Raw genomic sequence first — 24,515 nt, forward strand, 5'->3', positions numbered from 1 at the left:
GAAAAAAAGGAACAAACATAAGGCCCCGACACCCCCCCCTCCTCCCCGACCCAACCTGAATGTGAGGTGAAAGAGATTACCGGGGTCCAAACCCGCGCCGCGGATGCAGACCGCGTTCTCGGGCGCGGCCGCTCGCCGCCGGGCGCGGCTCGTTAGCGCTTTCGCTCGCTGGCCTTCTTTTACCCGGCTCTCCGCGCTACGCCGTGCTGGCTTCTCAGGCTCGTTACGAAACCTTAACTTCCTCACGGCAGTCTGCGGGAAACGCTCTTTAATTCCCATCCGGCCAATCAGGTCCTTTTATTGCGGGGGTTTGTGCCGGCCCGCTTCGGGCTCGGTGTTCCGGGCCCTTCCGCCTCCGCGCGCTCAATAAATATCAGCTCAGCGCAGCTTCCCTGGGATTTATTGAAGTGAATGCTAAACCCCCCCTGTCAGCAGAAAATTGAGCGGCGCTGGCATCAATACAAGGACTGCCTCTTCTGATTATCTCACAGGCCGGCTCTTACACACTGTGCCATTATACCTTAAAACAAATCTTTAACTGTAGCTGCAAACTCCGGTGCCTAGATAATACATGCACTTCAGTTTATCTGCACTGCTGAATGTTGGGGTGGAAGGACAGGTCTTTGTTTTCACAGTCGTATTAATTTTTAACTATGCTGGGGGTTGGGGGGGGGGGGGGGGGGGGAGTGCATTCAGCACATCCAACACAAAATATGGAAATAAGCCCTCAAATCCTCTTCTGCGTTGGCAAGAGTTCAGTACGCTGAATATTTAATTATGCTCGTTAGCACTGCATGAAACATTTCAATTATTTATTCCACCTTTAATCGGAGGCTCGCATGCTCCTACTCCACTAAACAAAGTTCTGTTTTTTTCTGTTTCCTTTGGCAGTTTTCACAGTTACGAAACAAACACCTGAAGGCCAAATCGCTGCTTTAACGCCTGATTAGAGAGGAGCCTAGTCAAAATTTTGTCCAGTGGACTTTAATGGGCTAATAGCTCCTTTGCCGCATGAGCTGTTAATCGCTAAGCAAATTGGAACTTAGGAAAAAAAAAAAAAGTATGGAGAACGGCTTTATGCCAGCTACCGAATATTGTTTACAAGCAGCGCTGAAGTGAAAATAAAGTGAGAGCCTGCTTTTTTCTTAATTTAGCTTTTTTCTTTCTTCGGATAAAAACACAAAGTTACACATCTGCGATTTAAATTATCGTACTTGTGCAGGCATAAGTTTTTCTGCTGTTGAAATAGTGGGCATCTGCTGTAAATTATAAAAACAAATTGCAATGATGGCTTAAGGAGAAGTGGGGGCCCCCAGAAATCTGTCGGCTGTACAGACCTTGAATTTCCATCTGGCCTAATGGAGATGATTTTCTCTCTCAAATGATTTTCATCAGGCCTGTTACTGAGAACAGTTAACGGCCGTGTTTTAAATGCCGGCGGTGACAGTGCTTTCATTATGTCGCTAAGTGCGCAGGTGCCCCTGCCCGCGCAGAGCATCGTGTTCCGTGTGAATGGCGCCGTGTCCAGGCACGGGGAGAGAGGAGCGGAGGTCCAGGTTCTGCGTCGCCTCTCGTAGAATAGCGGGAGGGCACGGGGAACACGGGTTCCGCAGCGGGTGCAGCGCAGCGGCGAGCGAAGGCGTCGCGTCGGCGCCCGCTTGTCCTGGCTCGCCTCTCGCGCTCCCTCGACGCCGCGGGCGTTTCGGCCGCCGCGAACGGCTTGTTGTCTGGCGCCAACAGCTCCCCCGCTGTTCGCCGGCGAGGCCAGCGCCGCGCGCACAGCTGGGGACGGGTGTCACCGCGCCGCCAACGCCGCTCGGCACCTCGCGCTCCTCCACACCTTGGCGAAGCGGACCTCCCCCTCCCCCTCGCTCCCCGCTCCCCGCTGGTGTTCCCCGACAGCCAGTCAGGTGCCTGTAACAAATGGGGGCCGGCGCTGATGAATATTTAAAAATGACAGAAGAGTACAAATGGCTTCCCATCCAAAGTCGTAACTGCCTTTGATTCTTCCTAATAACCCTGGAGGCAATTCCAGTTCATTCCAAATGCAGCTTTTCTCTCAGATAAAAAAAAAAAAAACAGGAAACTGGAGATGGCACACTGTGTCCTTGTCTCTGTGTTCTCTGTTTAAGATGCACTGAAGTCTGAAGATCTTTGTTTACCGGAGACCAGGCTTGAACTTAAGGCCTTCCGATTTCACACGCAGGCCATTTGCTATACCTCACGCATCACAGAACCTTCGTACATCCAGCCTTACTCTGTGTCATCGCAACTTTGCGTGTAGGCACTGGTGTTGTCTATTTTTAATAACACTAAACATCTAAGTGATGTCACACGGGGAAGCCAAGGCGAAACTGCAAGTCTCCTGTGCAGAATTGGTTGTAATCCTGGATATCTCTTCCTTTTCCTCAGATTAATCACAGAAATTATTTTTTAGGATGTTGTCTCCCACTCCTTTCCCAGTGATGGCTTTATTGTGCTAGAGTAGTCCGTGGAAGAGGAAACAAGGACATCTGTCAGTATTAGACTGGCATGGTGATGACAACCCACGATCCATTGCTCGTTCTTCTTCAGAATTGTTACCAGAACCCCTTGAAATATTAATCAGAGGGCTAGATCTTAAAATTTGAATCTGAAAACGACAAGATAGATTTGGGGCCGGGGGGGGGGGGGGGGGGGGGGGCGCATGCCAAAAAAGTAGTATTTCACGTTACTCAAAATCAGTTGAAGATATGCCACTTCTGGGCAACCAGCACCTGTAAAATAAAATGGTAAAAAACCTGTATTCATCTTATATTGCATCAGTGTTCAGAACTGTGAGTAGCTTAAGAGGGTCATCCTTTAAATAACTAAAATATAGATAGTTTAAAGAAAGGAGAACCGGTGGAACCGGTGTCAGTCTACTGACAAATAGCTTGACTCCCAGCACCATTGTAGGAGGTAAATTTAGGAACAGAGGGTCATCTCAAAGCAAGAAGATGGCAAGAATGCCTTCATATATTATTAATCACAGGCATAATGGAGTTTAATGGTGTGGATTAGTTGTTCTGAAGAAGTGAGACGTCACTTTTTATTTGATACGGACAACGGCTTATGCAAATAGATTAAAATCTGATAAAAAAAACTTTTTGGGATTTTTTGAAAACTGACATGTCTTTACTAAGATATCACAAGCAGTTGCATGTACTGTACCTCAGTTAGTCAGTGTGGGAAGGGGCAAGGATTTAGGAATATAAGGATCTACAGAATAAATACACAAAGCTTAACTTTGCCTTTGAGTTTCCTGACACAGAACACAGTACCCAACCGGCTATTCAAAGTAGCACCAGTGGCCCTTTGCGGTCTTACTATAGATTTCTGCAAAGCTAAAACATCAGCCATAAAGATGAAATGGTAAAAAATAAGCTAGTCTGCAATGTCTGTTACCTGCGATTGTTTTTCTTGTTCTGCCATCGGCGTGACACTGACTTCACTCAGGAGAATGCAGGAGCCGTGCCTGGCCACTTTTTACTCCTTACTTCGGTCTTTTAGAAAACTGTACATTCACGAGATCCCACCCGAGCACATCACTTTCTCTGCATGCAGCCCGTCGCCACTTACTTCCCCTCTACAGTAGGCCAGCTGAGCTGTACAGACACTGCACTGCCTCTACAGTAGGCCAGCTGTGCTGTACAGACACTGCACTGCCTCTACAGTAGGCCAGCTGTGCTGTACAGACACTGCATTGCCTCTACAGTAGGGCAGCTGAGCTGTACTGACACTACACCTCCTCTACAGTGGGCCAGCTGAGCTGTACAGACACTGCACTGCCTCTGCAGTGAGCCAGCTGAGGTGTACAGATACTGCACTGCCTCTGCAGTGAGCCTGCTGTGCTGTACAGCCACTGCACTGCCTCTACAGTGGGCCAGCTGAGCTGTACAGCCACTGCACCCCCTCTGCAGTAGGCCAGCTGAGGTGTACGAAGACTGCACCTCCTCTGCAGTAGGCCAGCTGGACTGTACAGCCACTGCACCACCTCTATAGTGGGCCAGCTGAGCTGTACAGACACTGCACCACCTCTACAGTAGGCCAGCTGAGCTGTATAGCCACTGCACTGCCTCTGCAGTAGGCCAGCTGAGCTGTATAGCCACTGCACTGCCTCTGCAGTAGGCCAGCTGAGCTGTATAGCCACTGCACTGCCTCTGCAGTAGGCCAGCTGTGCTGTACAGACACTGCATTGCCTCTACAGTAGGGCAGCTGAGCTGTACTGACACTGCACCTCCTCTACAGTATGTCAGCTGAGCTGTACTGACACTGCACCTCCTCTACAGTGGGCCAGCTGAGCTGCACAGACACTGTACCACCGCTACAGTGGGCCAGCTGAGCTGTACAGACACTGCACTGCCTCTGCAGTGAGCCAGCTGAGGTGTACAGATACTGCACTGCCTCTGCAGTGAGCCAGCTGTGCTGTACAGACACTGCACTGCCTCTACAGTGGGCCAGCTGAGCTGTACAGCCACTGCACCACCTCTACAGTAGGCCAGCTGAGCTGTATAGCCACTGCACTGCCTCTGCAGTAGGCCAGCTGGACTGTACAGACACTGCACCGGAGTGCTGTGCTATGCCATTTCTACTGTTGACACAAGAACAACGCTGGCAACCAGATGATCAGAGGTTTGCTCTTTTTCTTGCACTTTTCTTATTTTTTAATGTTGTGAGCTTGCTAGCTAATATCTTTTGTGAATGGCAACATTGATTAATTTAGCTAGCTAGTTTGCCTGATACTTGCAAGGTAGATAGAAATCAATGATACCTATCTTGTTTAATTCATCCGTCTTGCTGCCTACCTTTGTTTGCACTCGTCAAAGGTGCGCCTAATGAACAATTCCATCAGCATGCAGGACGAACCTGGCACTAGCTATAGTTAGGCAGCCAACTGCACATAAATAAAATTACAATGATATGAATAATGTGACCATGAAGTGCCCAAACCTCTCCTGATAAACAAATGCTTATTGTAAGCTTTAGTTTGAGTGCACTAGAATACAGACTGTGATGAGCTTGATGGCTTTTGCATCATTTCTGATGGAAAATTTCTGTCAGAGGCAAAAACCTGACTGACTGAGCAACAGTAACTTAGGATTGGCAGGGCTTGACAAATGATCAATTGGAAATAAAATTTAAAAACATTATCACAATAAAAACTTATGGAAAAGGCAATAACCATGGGGTATCCCATTTGGGTACCGGTATCAAAATAGTATCTGAAGTACTTGTGCTAGTAGAGGAAACATTTGAATGATACCCAGTCCTGCTCCCTACCTGGTTGATACTACAGCCATTTATTGGTCATAATTTGGAGTTGACAGACAAAGATGGAGAATAACTGCACCACAACCCAACTACTGCTTTTAGATGAGTCACCTGTTTGGGGAAGAAAAGTCACATCCTGTTCAAAGCAACAGTAACAGCCTTAGTCTGGCCTCCTGAGGCTGACTTCTGGAAGCTTCCGGTTTCCTCCTCTCCCTCCCTCCCTCCCTCCCTCCCTCCCTTCTAGCAGGCTTTGCTGGACCCAGGCTGTGCCGCCGACTGAATTCTTGCCTCAAGCGCAGCTCTAGATTCCATTTCACGTCGTATTTACTATTGATTTTCTCCCCGCAGCATTGTAGTCACAGGGCCGAATAGAAAATAGCACCAATCAATGTCTGGCGGCACAAGTTTTTCATGCCTTGCAAAGACCCCAGCTGCTGAAAATGTGGTAGGCGAAAAGGAACAAGGACAAACCGCGTTTCCTCTGCAGCAGGATTTGAGTATTCACAAAATGGCTTGTGCCCTGTCTGAAAACAATCGCAGAAAGCCTCATCACCCAGGCACTTGTCCTTGAAGAAAGTCTTTCTCATTTGTATTTTAAAACCCCCCACCCCCTTCCTGTCATTGTTCATTCAGAGGACAATTTGTATATTTCAGAAATGGTCTTCATTGACTGTTTGCACTGCTGCCTTTATCCTGCTTATGACTATGACTTATGTGTCAAGGCAACACTTATAGTTTATGTGCAATTGAATTAGCATGTTGCTAGCTCCAACGCTTGACTGTTCTGCATGTAGAATTTATTTTCCCTGAGTTTGACTATGATACCAACTCTGGATAACTCTTTACAATAAGGTCACATGAACTGGCATTGACTAACGTAGTTGCTAACTACTAACTACTGAAAAGTTTATCTGTAAAGCTTTGTTAATGCATTTTGGACATCATCAAAAAGTTAATGTTGCTAATGGTTAACTACTTATAAGTTTATCTTATGTTTTGATAGTGTATAAATAATCATGTAACTAATACAATAGTTAATGTATTTTTTAACTACTAACTAGATTTCATGTTTAATTAAATGTATTTGTACATCATTAATTCATGTTAACAGCTGTGTAACTTAATGCCAATTCATGTGACCTTATTGTAAGTGTTACCCAACTCCGGATGGGAGATGTGTAAAAAATGGACACCGTGCAGGTGCAGTAATGTACAGAAAAATGTCATCAGGATGTATACAATGAACTGACCTTGAAATCTTTGGATAAGCCAATATGTGGAATGAACTGTAAGAACCCTAAGAAGCAACTGAATAAAACTAGTATGTAAAAAAACAAATAGGGCAAAGTCATTTATTCAGCCTCTCTGGGTATAGTGTAGGCAAAACATGACCGACCAACCAAGACAATCTTATGAAAAATAATTTTGTTCTGATTTCTGGTGATACTGTGCCTTCAGAAAGTATTCACCCACATTAAACCCCCTGTTTTCACATTTCCTGTTGTTACTCTTTAACATTTCAATACATCAAAATATTTTAATAATAGCTATGTTATGTTATGTATATAAAGCATGTAAAAATATATATATGTATATATATTTTTTTTTTAAGCTGAGCATGGGAGTGTGAGTTCATTTCGATTTTGGGATTTTTGCCCATTCCCTCAGTGTAGATAGACAGGGAATTTTCAGGTCATACTGTACCGCAGCTTTTCTTAAGCACATTATGTCTGGAACTTGGCTGGGCCATTCCAGAATACTGACGTTCTTGTTTGTAGGCCATTCCTTTGTAGTTTTTTGCCATGTGATTTAGGTCATTGTCCTTTCAGAGCATAAATCTTCACCCTGAATGCAGATCTCTTTCAGACTGAAACTTGTTCTCCTCAAAGAGTCCAATTTTGTGAAGTCCTAAAGAGATTGTTGATCTCTGGACTGTTTTTCCCATGTCAGATTATGAGCTCTGCAACTCTATCAGTGTTGTAACTGGTCTCTTGAACTTCCATCTTTTTGCCTACTTCACCTTTGTCTTCATGACAGCATGACTGATTGAATCTGTCGTTTTGGTCGCTAGACCTCATGAATTTGTGATATTTGTTCTGCAATCATGCAATTTGAAATCAACATGGGTGGACATTAACTCGTTAACTTATTTAGTGTTATTTATCAAATTAAATTCACCTGTCCCAATTTATTTTGTTAATACAGAGGGGGGTGAATTCTTAAGTCATTTTTATTTTTGATGTAGGCCCAATTCTGTAGACATCTAAATATCTTATTAAATGTTGACGTTATGGAGAGTTACTTATATTGGAGTAGCAAAACCCATTTAAATATATTTTAAATTGACTTTGCAAGACAGCAAGACAAGAAATAATTAATGAGCAGTGAGACATTTCTGAAGGCACTGTAAAATAAAACTTATCAGCTAGATAAAAATGATTTAGTGGCCACCAAACTAGCTCATGGGCAATGGAAAGTTGTTGCATTGTTTTTCATGGTTCCCAACATGTCGGTGACATCATTATACCGGTGTTTGGGTATCTGGTAGGGCTCCGTGATGTATTGTTTTTTTTTTTTTTCAATTGTCATTGCGATCCGAATTTTCACTATAAACACATTGCAAAAGGCTGTGATATTAGAATTACGGCACAAGCAATGTCAAACTCGAACTAAAACTAAAATCTATTTTCGACTGGAAAAAAGTGTCCAACTACACATTTTCTAAATGTCGCGGACACTGTCATACTTGTGTACTACTTGTCATGCAGTGTGATTGGAAAGCTTGAGGGGACACCAAAATTCATTCTCATTGATACATTTTTTTGGTCCTTATTTTGGTTTTGAATGGTGTTGATAAACATGGAGTGGATTTAGGAAAAAGAATTTGGGAGGAATGAATAAGAAAGTATTGCATGTACAGTGTAGTTTATTGACCCAGTTGTCTGACATCCTTGTATATTTTAAATGTGTGTCTTAATTGAACATTTCATGCATCTGCGTAACTAGAACATATTCTCCTGGCTTTTCCACTGTTTGGTAGGTCAAGGGGCAGAAAGACCACCTTCTTTTTTTCTGTTCACGTCATTCATTTTAACAAAAGTGCTTTTGAAATGTCATCTCAGTTAGTTCACCCGGCGCAATCATGTTTTCGCAAATGTAAAGGAGTTTGGCATCTGGTTACCATAGAGACAACAGAACCATCCCCCCAGGCCTTCGACAAAGTATACAGTATATACTAGGCCTACTTGGTTAAGGATATGGTGCATATTTATACTGCTGCCAAATAGGCCTTTGGAGCTGATTAAAGAAGTTGGCTAAACAGTACCAGATCCCCTGAACATGTTTCTCCAAAGTTGCCATCCACAAAATGTATGATGAGCATCAGAGATCGGTAGAATTAGAACTGAAGCAAGCAGTTTTCTTTGCTGCTACAATGGATCTTTGTTGAATTTTGTTTTAGGAGAGAATACGCTGATGTTCTTTTTTACTTTTGTGACCAAACGAAGATTGCAACGATACCTATGGTTGATCCTTTAAAATAGCATCATCTGATTTCATTACCCAGCTGACATAGGCTTTTCATTTTCAGGGTCTCCATATAGGCTACATCAAAATGGCATAATATTTCTCATTGCATTTATATCACCTTCGCAATATCCAACATGTTAATCACACGTTTTGCCCTCATCGTGCAGCCCTAGTATCTGGCCGCTGTCAGTATGTCTCTCTGTTGGGGAGAGAACCCTCCTGCCATCACTTTGAGGTGTTTCTTCTATGCTCCTTTGCTAGCTTGCATGCTAAATAAAGCTTGTAGCATTATATGGAGAACCTTTTACTCCCAGACTATCATTAGTAGTCCTTACTTCAGTAGTATAGCAATTAAAGCTTGTCTTGAAACGTACTAACTGAAAACATTTTCTAATATGTGTTACTGGTATTATGCACGTGTGACTGTGAATGGGAACATGGTCCCGAGACAGTTATTGAGCTTGTATGTCCCTTGTATTTAATGGGAAGCAGACGTCGCATATCTACTGCTGACACCTACTTACTGCAAGGTTACTTTGGGCTCGGCCTGCACTTACTGTACTACCGACTGCGCTTGTAAAAATAGCCTCTCAGGAGGAGGCTACCGCTCCAGTTAGTTTTTACATTAACCACAGTGTCCATATTGTGAACATAAAGAGGCGCGCTCAGTTGCTGTGGGTGTATATGAAAGTGCCCTGAGGGCCTATTCGGGTCTTCTGCTTCGCAGTTTGGCCATAAATAAGACTGGCTAATGAATCTAAGCAAGTGTTGCTTTCGCACTGCGTCACATTGTGTTAGCTGGCTGCCCGCATCGATGAAAAGTGTTGCGTGTACCCCCCCCCCCCCACCTCCCACCCCCAAAAAGAGAAAATAATCCTTTCTTAAATTTGTCTGTGGAGATTAAAGACAAGACATGAATTTTGAGGACAATATGTCCTTCCTGCTGCCCTTAACCTCCTCATCGCTAGCTCCTCGAAGCCACGGGACATGAAAGGGCATTCCGCCTGCGCATTCTGCTGTCATGTAATGCAGTGTGCGGGGCGTACAGAGCACGCATTGCTTTTCACTCCATTAAAAACGAGGAGTCGGCCTTGTATGCAGTACATCGCGGCATGAAGATGTATTGTAATATAGCGGGGCGCAAATTACGTTTCTGAAATTTCCACATTCAATAGCGTGGAATTCCTTCAGTCAAGTGCATGCAAATAATTGGGAAGGCAAATGTGCGGTGGGAGAAGAGATTACCCCAGGTTGCAGCTATCACATTGGATTAGGATGTTGATGGAGGAGCGGAATGAGAGCGCGTGTGTTCGTGAGTTGTTGAAATAGACACCTCCGAGCTACCGTGCTGAAGTCCACCTCGAGGAGAGGTTGGAAGCATCTTTTACCAGTAAACAGAGCCAGGCGGTTTTTTTTTTTGTTTGTTTTTTTTCATATTGTTGCTCTAGGCCTGTGATTGAGTATATAGTTGGTTCAGCGCGTCTTGCTTTTTTGGAAAACAAATGAGTTTTCTTACAAGCGCCGGGTTTTTTTTCCCCCCTTGAGACTGAGCCTGTGGAGGTTATGGTAATGCAGAGATGCAGACATTATTCAATAGCCTGGTAAACTTTTATTTGCGTCATAATTATGCCAAATCTGAAGTGGCTGCAGAAAATTGGAAGTAAATAAGCATGTCTGCAAAGGTGTAATAAAATGATGGATGTAAGTACTTTATGTGAGCCACTAGGATAACTTGCATGCTCATTCTCTTTTAGGCTGCATGCGGGGTGAGATAAGATAAGGTTAGGTGCGATGAGTCCTAATAACTTCATTTCAGATCATATAATACTTTCTCACCGGTTCACAGGACCTCAGTGGAAGCCAGATTTGGTGTGCGTGTGTTCAGCAGACCTGGTTTAGTTGGCATGCTTTAACCCTTCGCACACCAGTAAAATTTGCTTTTTAAAGAAGCATCTATTTTCACAAATATTCAGAGCCAAATCCTTTTCTTTTCTTTATTGCACATTTTTTAAAGTTACACATTTAAGTGAAATAGCATCCAGAAGGGACTCAATGAAGGACTTATGTAAAAAAGTAAGTCCTTAATATTACATATTTCATTTTGGTGATATTACATTTTGGTTAGTAATAATAATACTAATATATGTATTTTATATGGTGCTTTTCATGGTCTCAAAGACTCTTTACAATACATGATACATACATACAAACATTACATACAAAAAAAAAAAACATGTAGGAACATGTTCTGTAAGGGGCTGCTGGGTGGATCATTCAGTACAGGCACCATCCATGCTGTGGTGCGTGAATGAGCCCCATGGTCGTGTATAGAGTCTGGACTGTGCTGGTGCCGGCTGTGGCCAGAGGCTCCCCAGGGCGGTGCAAAAATAACAATGGCGCCGCCCAGGGTTTGGGAAGGTTCAGTCGGTCAGAGGCCCATATTTCATCACTCTCTAGTGACCCCCCGTTGGTCAATCAGGTGCCTGTGGACTGCATGCGAAGGCCACATATGAAAGGTCTTCCTCCGACTCTCTCTGCGAGCTTGCCTGTGGGATGCGGTGTAAAAGGAAGCAGCTGGCGACGCCTCATGTTTCGAAGGATAACCGCAGATGCGCATGCTCTCCGAATTCATCAGTGGAGGTCATGCATGAATGTGGCTGCAGTTGAAAATTGATAATTGGACATTCCAAATTAAGTGCGAATTTAAGGTGCAAATTTGACATGTTCGGCCCAATGTTGGGCACCAAAGTTTATAAAAATACAAATGTATGGAAAAAAAGAAACACCTTCCATTCTGAGGGACCTGTTGGAGTGTTTTTACATTTTACCCTAAACCCTGTTAAATGTGTACTTCACCCAGGTCGTTTTCAGTGGGTGAAAGAATTGTCCTTGGTCAGAGAGCTTTGACCTTCAAAGAAAAAAAAATAAGTAAATAAAGGACTGAACTAACCTTCAGCGACGTGTGCCATGACGGGCCCTTCATTGTGCTCAACGTGCTTCGGGTCCCATGATAAATCCCACATGAAGGTCACGCAGTGTGACACGCTTGACCTAGGAGATGTGGCTTTGACAGTGGGGCAGGCCACAGGGTCACAAGAACCACTTGGGAGTTGAGGGAAGAGTGGCGGGGGCGGTGCCTGTGTCATGGGGCCAGAGAGCCACGCAGACAGGAGGCCTTGGTGTGAATACTGATACTTTAAGGTCTGGGAAGGGCAAAGGGATCACTGGAATAATCAGTAGTGCTCTAAAGAATTTTAGCCCCCAAGCTCTCAGGAGGAGAATCTGGAAGAGGATCGTATTTACGCTGTATAGAGTAGACCCTGAAGAGTGCTGGGCACATAGAGACTGCAGTGATCGCGTCTGTGCAAAGACCTGCAGGTTTATTTGGGGCAGTGCTGAAATGAACTGCCCTGGAAGGAAGTTGGAAGTACCTGTGCAGACAAGAACTTCCGGGAACCAACGAACATTGACCATTACAGCACATAATGTTTCAGTAGCTGCTCCCTGTAAGAAGCTGTGATATTGACATGGCAGAAGAAGGACTCAATGGGCAGAAGATGCAAGCGCAGTGGCCAAATTGTAGGTGTTGCAGAGCTGGGTCGAGAATATTTGGCTACGTTTACACCGCCTGGTAAAAGTGACCCAATTCAGATTTTTATTATGAACGTGTAAACAGGAAAAAAGCACATGGATTTGGATATTTTCAGATCCGTTTTGGGCCAAATTCATATGTGGAAATAAATTTGATAGGAATTAAAAATCTGCCAATGCGACTGTCATCTAAACCCACAGATTGGAATTATTGCGATTCGCACGTTATTCAAAATGCGGTATTCTCATACTTTTTCCACATTTGAATGATGTGTAACATATATTACATGCCCAACCACTCACCACTGGTAACGGTAAATGGTAAAAGAAGTTAAATGGAGGACGAAGGCTCAGCCCAGTGGCGAATAGGCCAAAATACAGGGGATGTTCGTTGCGGACCTAAGACCCTTTTAAAAGCAATAGCTTGAATTATTATTTAAGTCTCGTTTTGTGTCCATTGTAGATGGCGATATGGCCGTGGCGGGGTGGCCGTTTACTTTCGTATCGGTAACCAAACCCTTGGGTGCACATGCGAGTTGTTTCAAGTGTAAAACGTGTGAGCACAGGTATCGGATATGGGTCACTTTTAAAAGTAGATGTAAACAGGCGGCCAAAAAAATAGGATATAGGCAAAAACGTCGGAACTGGGCATCAAGACCGGCAGTGTAAATGTAGCCTTTATGATCTATCAAAAAAGAAATGGATTTAAAAAATATCCGACCATATACATGCATACAGACAGATCCACCAAAGCGCGTTTTCTGGATTCCTTAATAGAATAGAAATCTTAAGCGCCTTAAAGTAGTTCCTGGCTAGGACAGTCACAAACCACATAAGTGAGGGCAGGCAGAAGTCAGCATTATTGTGCTGGTTAACATGGCGGTAATTACACATAAGAAATGAAAACCAGTAGGAGAGTATACTCTTAAACTCCTTTCTTCGCTCCTGAAATTTTGACCCCCGTCTCAAGACTGGTGCCTGTGATGTTACCACATTGCTTTGTCTTCCTTGTCTGTCCTTCAGAAAGAAATGTCTCTGAATAGGTGTCAGAAAGTATATGCTGGTGAGAGAAATGTCTCTGAATAGGTGTCAGAAAGTATTTGGTGGTTAACTCACCCTGTTAACCCTTCTATTTTTGAGAATCACCATTTAGACCTCAGTCACAGCTAGCACAATACAAGGCCGAATGAGGAATGAATAAAACCAGATTTAACAAGCAAAACTAGAATTGCTTGTAATAAAAACTTTAATGAAGTCTTCTTTTATAATTTTAATTAAAATTGGCATGTTTGGCAGCATTTTTTTCACATCGTAAAGTCCATTTAGCTTTTAACTCGGTGTCAAATACAACACTAATGAACTCACACTGAACCACTTCAGAACACAACACTAAACATTATTACTGTAATAGAGACGCTATAATGACATTTTAATTTGAACCCCGTTATTAATTTGTTGAAAGTCGATGCATGCTTAATAGTTTCAGCTCAATGACTGCAGGAACAAGTGGTATTCTAAAGGTTAATAGATATTATGCAAAATATATTTTTTGTTGTTGATTTTATTGGGGAGGGAGTGTGTATGTGGGTGGGGGAGGGTCAGGAGGTGTAGCACTTGGCTGGGATATGGATGGCATCTGTCAGGTAGACAGAGAGGTCACCTGTGGAGGGCCGGGCCCCCAGTCAGAGGTGCAGTATATCAGAGTGAGAGAGAGAGCGGGAGGAGTTTTAAAAGGGAACCACGGGGGAAGAGAGGTCACGGGATGATATAGAGCGGAGGGACCTGGACTGAGTCCTTGATAACAATCTAAATTATAAAGGCGGTGAGCGAGAGGCGCTCCTTTGCCAGGCAGATCCATTCATTTCCCTCAAGGAGAGACGGCCGCGTCCCCAGCTGTAAAGAACAAAAGGCGGAACGTCTCCCAGACATCGACGGGGAAAGGAGGCTTCTTTCTGTATGCAGAGCGGGGTCACGTATCCATTGTTTTTCTCTGCCGTACTTTGGAGTGCCCCTTTGTCAAGCAACGTGTCAATGTCTCACTTTGTGTTCGCAGAAATTGTTAGAGGCTCGGCACTAAGACGGCTTGGAGTGCAATTACAAAATTCTTTGATGGGCAAATCGACTGTAATTGTTCTTCCAATTTTTTCATCATTGTTGTTTCACTTATTGTTTCTTTTTTTTTGCAAGACTCATAAATAATGAAATATTTCCCGTATTCTCTCAAAAGTGCATTTTAATAGATTTATTCAAATTACTTGGCATTGTAACAATAATAATGTCATCATTTATATAAATTGCATTTCACAGAAGTCTCAACACCCTGTGTGCAATGAAAGATAAAAAAACAGAACAGCAAATGAGCAACAGCATACCAGTGAAAACAAGTTGTCCGTTGTTAATGGTTGTATTGGGTAGTTCAGAGAAAATGACATTACAATAATCTAATCTGGAAGATATAAATGCACATATTAAGATTACACAAAGACAAAGATTTTTAACTGGCTCTGTGATATCTTAATGGCATCTATGGCGATAGTCAAATTTTCAAACAGATGCCTGTGTTTGGCTGGTCTCACAATTAGCAGCTCAGTTTTATCAGAATTTAATAGCATAAAATTAACAAACAGCCATGTTTTCATTTCAGCTTGGCAAATTTCTGAATTTAAAAGTTGGGTGGAGTAATTCTATAGTTGAGTCATCATCATCATCATTGAAAGTTGATGCCGTACTTCTGGATAATATCCCCAAGGAATGCCATATGAATAGAAAATAATAAGGGACCTAGAACTGATCCTTGTGGTAAAATTTACAAAGATTATGTTAAATTAAAAATCACATGTTTAGTGCTATCTAATTAATAGGAGCTGAACCATACTAATGCTAACCTTTAGTCACCAAAATAGTTCAGTATTCAATATTCCAAAATAATTTTGTGATCCGCTATGTCAAAGTGCTCAGGTCCAGTAATAGTACTCCTGAGGATGAATCCAAATCGACAGCCATTAAAAAGTCATTGACCATACAGAGTGGTTTCAGTGCTGTTAAAAGACCTAAACCCAGACTGAAATTGATCAAAAAGATTGTTGGTGGATATGTAATTATAAAGCTGATTTGCTGCAGTCTTTTCCAGTATTTTGGACAGAAAAGGAAGGTTTGAAATTGGTCTATACTTGTTAAGAACTTCCCATTTAAACCATTAACAATGGTTTATTTATAGCAATTTTAAAGGCAGGGGGAACTGCATCGGTGAAAAGAGAGTGGTTAATGATGTTGAGGATTGGTGTAGTTAAGACTGGGAGTCGCTCTTTATATCAGGGAAGTAAGCCTTGATTTTCCCCTTGATTTAATAAATTATTCCAAGAGGAGTGCTGTCCTTAAGCCTCATAAATGCATGCAAATTTTCCTGAAAGAAGTGCCTACACTTCCTCATTCTGGTTCTTTATTTATGTATTGTCTTGTCTGTATGTAGTGTACTGACCTGAGCAAAATTAATTTCCCTTGTGGACAATAAAGTACATCTATCTATCTATCTATCTATCTTTCTTTCTGCATCTCTGTTTACGTGCATGCGTGGCATTGTAATACCTTGGTGCCGTGCTCTTGCATGTGATTCCTGACTGATAGGGGCACAGCTGAATTAAGTGCCTTGAGCAGGACAGCATTTAGGTTACCTGTGAATTTACCATAAAATTCATCAAAGGGAGCAAGTATGTTATGCTGTTGTTCACTTAAGACTAGTCAAAACAATAGCATTGTTGTGCCTCCTCCTATAAGTACTACAATAATTTAGGGGATGACAAGCTAACTCCACACAAAACTGAATGAGACAATTATCTGAAAGTACAGATAGACATCTATCAACTGAATCCATCTATGAGGACCGGGTCAAGAGTTTGGATTTTATTGGCAGTGGGCCCTGTAACAGATTTAAAATTAAAAGTATCTAAAATGTTTGAAAATTCAGAGACTAAAACAGAATCAGGGCATCAGACACGGATGCTCAAGTCTCCTAGTAATACTGTTCTGTCATGGCTGGGCACAATTATTGAGAGAAGCTCAGAGAATTCAGTAATAAAACCAGTGGTCTATTTAAGGGGCCTATAAATTAAAATGCAAAGAAGAGTAACATGATCCCTTATAATAAAGCTCATTTCCGCAAATGAGTGAAAATGACCAAGAGAAGTAGAACGGTAATTAAAACTAGCTGTATTAACGACAGCTACACCACCTCCTCAGCCAGTTGGTCTAGGCTTCTAAAAGTAGAAGTTAACAGGGGTTTTAATGGCTAAAGCGCATTAGGTCTAACCCGGGTTTCTGTCATAAAATCAAGTTATGAGACTGTATAAAATCACTGCAGATAGAGGACTTGTTATTTAGTGGCCTTGATATTGAGAAGCCCAAAATTAGCCCTGTCAGCCTGGGCCTGCCTGGGTTTGCAGGAGCGGGGGGGTCTCCCCCAGGGGTGACGTGCAGTGGGCTGCCGGGGGTGCGCAGTCGCAGCTGAGACCGTATTCCGTGCAGGCAGGACTGACAGCGCAGGCGGAGGCTGAGGGATGGCTCATAGTGGAACCATTTGTGCCATCCAGAACGATAAACTTCCCTTGACTTGGGCCTTGCAGCTTACCGAACCCAGGTCTTTTGGATTGGGAAAGTGTTCAGGCTCCAGTAATAATAATACTGTAATAATAATAATTATAATAATAATAATAATAACAATAATACTTTGAAATATACTTTTCTTTCATGCAAAAAATCTTGTGTTATCTGACCTTTCCTATAAAAGACATCGTACTATGTTGTCATACATTTCCCTGTTGTATGATGTTAAAGGGGTATCCCCCCCTTGCCCCCACCCCCCCCCCAAAAAAACAAAAAACAAATTATGCTGTTTCCGCTTACCCAGAGTGCTGTCTATCCACACAGTATTCTGGAGTGCTTAGGTTGAGACTTTGTGTGGATATATACAGTGGGCGTACTTCGGTATAAAGTAGTTTTTGATGAAACCGTACACAAATTAAGCTCTGTGGATGTTCGTGAGTAACCGTGGCATTGTATTTGGAAACCGATATTGCTGTTGAGTTTATTACATTTTTGATACTTTGAGACCACAAAAATCCTCAAATCACAGTAAAACATATCTGGCAGGATAGAAAGCAGCCTGGGTAAGTGGCAACTTAGCTTAAGTAAATTTTTGGTGAACTGCCCCTTTAAATTTTCTATTTTATGTTCAAAACAAAAAAGATTGTGCAGCGGTAGAAAAGGAGACAAGACAGAAGAAGGGGATGTTGGGTACATGAGCCTTAGATGAGTTCTAAGAAGATTTATTGAAGCAAGAGAACAATCTGCAGACAAGTAAATTGGCATTTGAGAAGTGCCACAAACAATAATGCCCTACATCTCACACAACAATATACAGGTGTCCAAAAGCCATTACAGGGTAGGTACCACACTAAAATTGTATGAAAGTAATAACTGGATTGGCTGTGCCGATCGGCAAGAGCCGCTTTCATTCCGGAGCATTCTGTCCCCTCTATCCTTGCTTGCTACCATCGCCTGTGTCACTGAATGAAATTCATAAGCAACGATTGCATATCCATTTTGCCTGAGAGGGCTTAATGACATTGTGTTGGCGCTGATTCCCGTGTGGTTTGCCAGCAAAAAAAAAAAAAAAAAAAAGGACAAAGGGAGAGCTGGAGTGTTGATTCCTCTTTATGAAATGACTTTGGTCCCCATTTTAGAACAGGCTGTGCCTGGAAGTGATCAAACACTGAAGTGGTTGATAGCAACGCGGTTGTGGGAGTGTCCCTTTCCTGCCCTCACAAAAGAATCCATTTCGCTTTCCGTTTATGGGCAAAGCGCGTTCCTCAGCCTTCTCCGAAGGCACGGCCTCCGTAAAATAACTTTGCCTCAGAAGTGTTAAAGTAGAGGAAATCTCAGCGTGTCGCCTCTGTTTGTTGCATGTTTCCACAACAGTTTCTCGCTCGTACGCAGAACTGTTGTGGAATCGGGACTGTTGGGCAGCAGAGATTCATGAGCTTTCATCTGACTCCTCTCTCCCCTCATACTGGAGGGAGGTCTCAATCACGGCGCAAATTAAATCCTGAAATTCATTGCGGATGTAGAGTAGAAGGGCCTTTCTGCTTCAGTAGGTGTTTGAAGCACTGCGGCAATACAGATCGTCTTCTTCGGCCTCTTGCGTCCTCTGTAAAGGACACGTATGCAATATTTAATACAGTCCTTCGCTCTCGATTCATTTTTCATAAAATGAAGCACATTAAATGATTTAATAATTGATTTAAGCTGTGATGGGGGCAGTCTTGGAGGTAGACTTACTTTTTTCTCTTTCTCTTGGCTTGTTTTTTTTATTTATTTTAATTCCCAAGACGACAGGCCGTGGCTGGACCCTCTCTGTGCCGTCGTCAGCCGGAGTATCTTAAAAGCCCAGAGTGGTCAGCCTGCGTCCGGTGTTCTCCCCGACCGGCTCGAAACAGAGCCACGTCAATCCAAACACGAGGCCCGTCTGTGTTCAGGGAGGAGAGGTTATTTTTTCAAAATAATCCCGAACAGAAGAGAAAACGGAAGTTTACAAATCGTTGTTAAAAGCGGTTTGTCGTTTTGCCGTGTGATTTGGCACGGCGGAGCGTGTCTATTTCCATTTAATTTATGCGTTTATTTATCCGTGTTGGGGCAAGGCTTTTGTGCGCGTCGTTTTTTTTTTTTTTCTTCTTCCTTCCACGCTTACCTTAATGCTAATGCATTATGGCATGAGCAGCTCACACAGTCAGTTCTCATTACCGGCAAATGTTGCGAGAATCAGAGGTGTTATTATAGAAGATCCAGATCGGGCTTTTTTTTTCAGACTGACAGACGGCATTAGCGTCAAGCGGGGGAGCTCACGGGGCACGCAGACACACTGCACACACGTGTCTGCGTGTTAGCATTTATCGCGCGCCGCTTGAGTGTGTTGTAGTCACCCAGCACCCTCGTGTAGCGAGCCAGCTGTTTCCAAAATGCATCCGGTGACAGTTGGGTGGGCTGTGATTATAAGCTCTTGTCTCTGTGCAGTCTGATGGTATGAAGGGTCTTGATGTGGGAGGGTTTTTTTTTTTGGAGGTGGGGGGGGAGGGGAGATGAGGTGAGAGTCTATTTACAATCAGTCACTTTAATCCAGCGTTAAGATACTGTAACTGAAGAGCTTTTCGTAGCGCACTCACTTTGACGCCAACGGAGCGCACAAGTCAAGGGAGTTCAGAGTTTAAGACGACACAGAAGTTGAGTGCTTTTGAGTGAATTACTGCTTTACCGTACTGACCTTTAAAAGTGTAACGCAGCGTTACTTCTTGCCTTAAACGTGTCACGTGGAACTTCCAACCCTGGTGTTGGAAGGGAACAACTCCTGAATTAGAAATGAAAGTGGAAGGAAAAACAGCTGACATCATTTTAAAAAGGAAAAAAAAAACTTAAACTTTAATGGCCGTTCTAAATTAAAAATATTTTTCCATTGATTCCAGGAGTTTGCTATGCTCAGCACGCCATTGTGGTATAATTTTTATGGATTACATTTTTCTTGCTCCTGCCAGTAGAATGGTCTACTAATTAGAACGGTGAACTTTAAGTTCAGATTTACGCCATGATTTGACGTGGTCGTTCCCTGGAAGTTATCGACTGTAGACACGTATTGAGCTTTAAATAACAAATCATTTAAAAGACATTTGGCCATAGGATTATGGGCTAGACTGTTATGACACAAATTAAGTTGTCTAATAACACTTTCCACGTGACAATGTAGGTCTAATGGCTTATGCCGCTTATCGCAACCTGCTTATTCATCCGGTAATTCTTCATTTTTAATATTTAATTTTTGCTTTTAAAAAATGTTTGTCCAAATATGTTTGTTGTGTTTAAATTCACAGTTGGTTTTTTTGCGTTGTGTATTTTGTGTACATTTGGACCAGTGGACAGCATAGCATAGTATAGCATGTGGCATCTGTGTGTAAAGCAATTCCAAGCAGCACATTACAGGCCCACTATCGCTAGCAGTAGAAGTAGCTACACTGAAGACATTAGAAGACTGAAAGGAAATGCAGTCTTCTAACCCTGAACCCTAAAATCTGCAGCAGTGTTCAGGAGAGCTGCCACACCATAACGATTTATATCAAAACTTGCTAGATAGTTGTGACCAATATACGCTATTATTCTGTTACGTAGGATGTCCATTTTAGACCACTTAACAGCTTGCAGCTGTGCTTAGAACTAAGGTACCAAGGCCCATATTGAAATTTTGTGTTTTAAATTTTTAGTGAAACTATAAGATCAAAGCTACAAAATGAGGTATCCTTTGGTGGGAGTGACCAGTCTGTTTTGGAGATAGGCTAGTTAAAGAATGTGTGTCTCAGAGAGGTGTTTTTTAGAAATCAGCCTTCAGTTTGGTGAAAGACTGTGACAGTTTCTCACCTGGAGGACACCTAGATGTGAAAACTGGCCCATCAGCCACCGGTGGGGAGGGGTCTGAGTGATTTGGGCCAGGGCAATAGGGCTGGGCCTGTCAACTAGGTGCAAAGTGCAGGTGTGAGCTTCAGGTGAGCAGCTAAATGCAGCAAGTCAAAGGCCTGTGACAATAGTGACACAGAAAAATAAAACTTTTATTTATAAAATGGTAAAACGGTGCATAAACAATGAAATAGTGAATGCCCTAATCACACCTTCCTCTTTAAATACATTATTAATAGCCTGCAGCAGTTAGTGGTATAAATATAGCAGTTAGTGGTATAGATACAGCAGTTGCGCTGAGTAAAAACATTATGTGGAGTGTTGCACCAAAGAGCGATATTAACTGGAGAGTGCAAGATGAATATGAGAGTATAGTTGTAAACATGAGAATGATTGATCTAGGAGCTCAGCGGAATAACAATGAAGAATAATGCACATGTTCTTCCTCCTCACTGTCCGACCCTGTGGTGGATTTTTCCTTCGTCAGTCTCCAGAGAGTAATTCACTATCACTTCTTCCGCTGTGTTCTGTCCTCTGCCTTGCGGAAATTGATGTCCGAAATTGGTTGGATTCAGAGGCAATTGTCCTTCTACAATTCATGTTGTTAAAGGATAAAGCCAGTATAATATCATACGTTTCTTATGAGCATCATATCCTATAAGACCAGTGCTTGAAGTTGGAAAAGAACAAGTGCTGGTACTCATAGAACCCCATAGTGGTGCAAAAGAACATTATAACAAGGCAAAGAGACACTGTTGCCTTTCTCACCATAATACATCATTACAAGGAGGAACCTGGCTTTTGTACCTTTTACTGAAACAACTTCATGAAGTGACAGGGATTGCTTCCATATGTGGAAAGTAGCCTAGTTCCATTTTGGCACCAAAATACTGAAAACAATCCACATCGAAATGAACAATTTTATCAGTTTTGAAGTACATTTGGTCAGAACTACACGGGCCGTGTTTTCATCATAAAAAGGTTGCGTTTTCTGAAAATGAAAATATGCCTATCTGAGCTGAATGCAATGATTTTGGCACACAATTTGAAAAAATTACTTCCCGGTTGAGCAGTATGGGGTAGGAGAATGTCAGATCGTATTGAGTCTGACAGAAACATTGTAGGTTTTGCTCTTTGTGTTGACAATTGTAAAAATAAAAATTATACCTGCCTTTTCCTTTAGAAGTGCATTGATCATTGAAGTTTTTCAAATAGTGAAGCAACATTTTTTGCCTTATTTATCTTTGCATCAGTAGGTGATTGCCATACAGGTATACCTGTATGTTATTTTCGTCACCATGTCACTTGCAAGCTACTGCTTTTTCCACCTAGGAAGACATGGTTGAATCACAGCAAAACTGACCAGACTTTTTATTTTGACATTTTTTCCATATTTTACCATTGTGACACAAGAAAATGATAGCTGAATCATAGGTGAGTACTTCAAGATTCCAAATCTGCACTTGTCCCATTTTTGACCAAAATCACTTCTGACAAGGTTTTTTTAAGCATTCTGTAAAGTTTAGAGCTGCACAATGCCCCCCTCCCCCGCTCTTTCCTGTGTCTGTTCACATATCTCTTTTTCCTTTGATGAATTGGAACCTGGAATGTACAGGACTGAAATGATTTTCGTAAAAGAATCCATCGCATTTGCAAAAAACGTGACAAAATGGCAAGCAAGTCTGCACATTTTCGCTCCTGGGTTAATGAAACCTGGAGTATTTTTACAGGTGAAGGCCTCTGATGTCAGGCACAAGGCAGCACACATCAGAAATGCATTACACAGAGGGGAAAATGTTACTCAGATTGCCAGCAGCCATGCCACTCTAGACCTTTCTCATGACAAACCGCTGAAGCTAAGCAGGAGTGGGATTGGTTAGTCCTTGCATGGGAGGTCTCCTGGGAAAACTGAATTGCTTATTGAAGACGTTTCGGTGGGCCAATGGGGCCACTCTTCCCTATGGACCAAATATAAAATTATTTGCCCCAGTAATGGGGGTACTGTACTGTAGGAGGTGCCATCCTTCTGGTGAGAAGTTAAACTGAGGTCCCTACTCACTGTGGTCATTAGAGATTCCGGGCATTTTTCTGTTGTAGAGAGGTGTTAACTCTGACGTTTTGGCCAAATTCCTACAAAAATTGGCAATCTGCATCTGACCCACCTAAAGACCCCCTATGTCTGATAACACATAACTGGTTATCAGTGTTGTCACTGCAAAACAGAATTGAGTTCTTCTTAGCTGACCACCCTGGTCAAATAAATAATAATACATATTGAGGAGAAAATAAAAGTGCTGGAAATAAATAGTTTCATTAAGAGTGTGTATGTGTGTGCGGGCGTGCGTACGTGCGTACATGCGTGTGTGTGGGGAAAAATTAAAATGTTATTACTTACTTTCATGGATGTAAATACAACTTGAATTTAAACTTGCTTGGTTAACCCATTTTAAATTCTTCAGACTTCTGTGCCTTGCACTAATGTGCATATAGTACTGTGTATTTAGCTCTGGTATCTGTGAAGCATGGCTCCTAAAACATGTATAATGGCTGCCTGAGGGACTTGGGCATAGACGGGCATCACGAGAGCAGTCTGGGCCCTATATTTACAAGCTCCAGCTTTGGCTTCGTTATGCACCAGCTGTGACCGGGAGTCCAAAAGGGTGGGACAGTTACTCGCCTCTCACGAGGAGTAGTGATAAATCAGGGTGCATTAGTTCCTCCCCCTTACAGTGGGCATATCTATGATCTCACTCATTTAGAGATAGGCCTTCTTTCCATGGTTGCCAGCTTTCCATTAGCATGCTGGAAAAACTTGGCAAGTCATTCACACTAATGTTGTGTGAATATACTTGGCTCAATCGGTGTAAGAATGCATATTTCTACTCCATATTTTACATAACATAAATTAGGTGTCTGTGTTAATTGTACAGATTGTGCAAACATCCCACATTCAAAGCGAAATGTTTAGTAGTCTGTAAATAACGAATGCTTTTAATACATGTGTAGTTGCCTTTACAATGAAAAGCAGATGTGGATTTGCTGTAACCTCACCGCATTCTGCTAGATGTATGTCAGGTTTGAGAGTTATTTTTTTAGTTCTGCCTACTCCTTTAACAGTGATAAACTATCGGGTGTCAGCTCTGAGACGAATGCATTCTGTTTCTCCAAACAGTTCCTCATAATCTTTAGCTGGAAGAACACAGCCGTTGTAAATCCGTCCCGGTCTTCTGGCCGGGGTCTGTCGGACCCTGCGAGCGGCTTTTTGACCGGGAGCTCTCTGGGGCTCGCATCAGCAGGCCCGGCCGTTTCTAAATGAGCTCCGAAAGGACGCGCCCTGGGCACCGCGCGCGGTTGCTTAGAGACCGCCCGGCTCTCCCGCGGCGACGCGTTACCTAGGGAATACACACAGCCCGCAGTGTTCCCGCCGCACTTGCCTGAGTAAGCTTACGTGGTGAAGGTGAGCTCAATGTCTTGCGCCAGTGTTTCTCGTGGTAATGTAGCAGCAGATAATTGCATTATGCCGTGCGCACATGTGTAGACAATACATGTATGACAGCATGCAAAAAAAAACACCCTGATCCCCCCCCCCCCCCCCCCCCCCCCTTTGTTGCCAT

The 24,515-nt window shown here is 42.8% G+C and overlaps 1 protein-coding gene across 1 annotated transcript in view; it reads left to right on the plus strand.

Moving 5' to 3' along the window:
• Positions 1–24,515, plus strand: part of si:dkey-12j5.1 (probable assembly chaperone of rpl4) — a 162,413-nt gene that overhangs the window by 129,715 nt on the left and 8,183 nt on the right. The gene's annotated exons all lie outside the window — the stretch shown is intronic.

This window comes from Anguilla anguilla, chromosome 1 (assembly GCF_013347855.1).
Source record: "Anguilla anguilla isolate fAngAng1 chromosome 1, fAngAng1.pri, whole genome shotgun sequence".
NCBI lineage: Eukaryota > Metazoa > Chordata > Actinopteri > Anguilliformes > Anguillidae > Anguilla > Anguilla anguilla.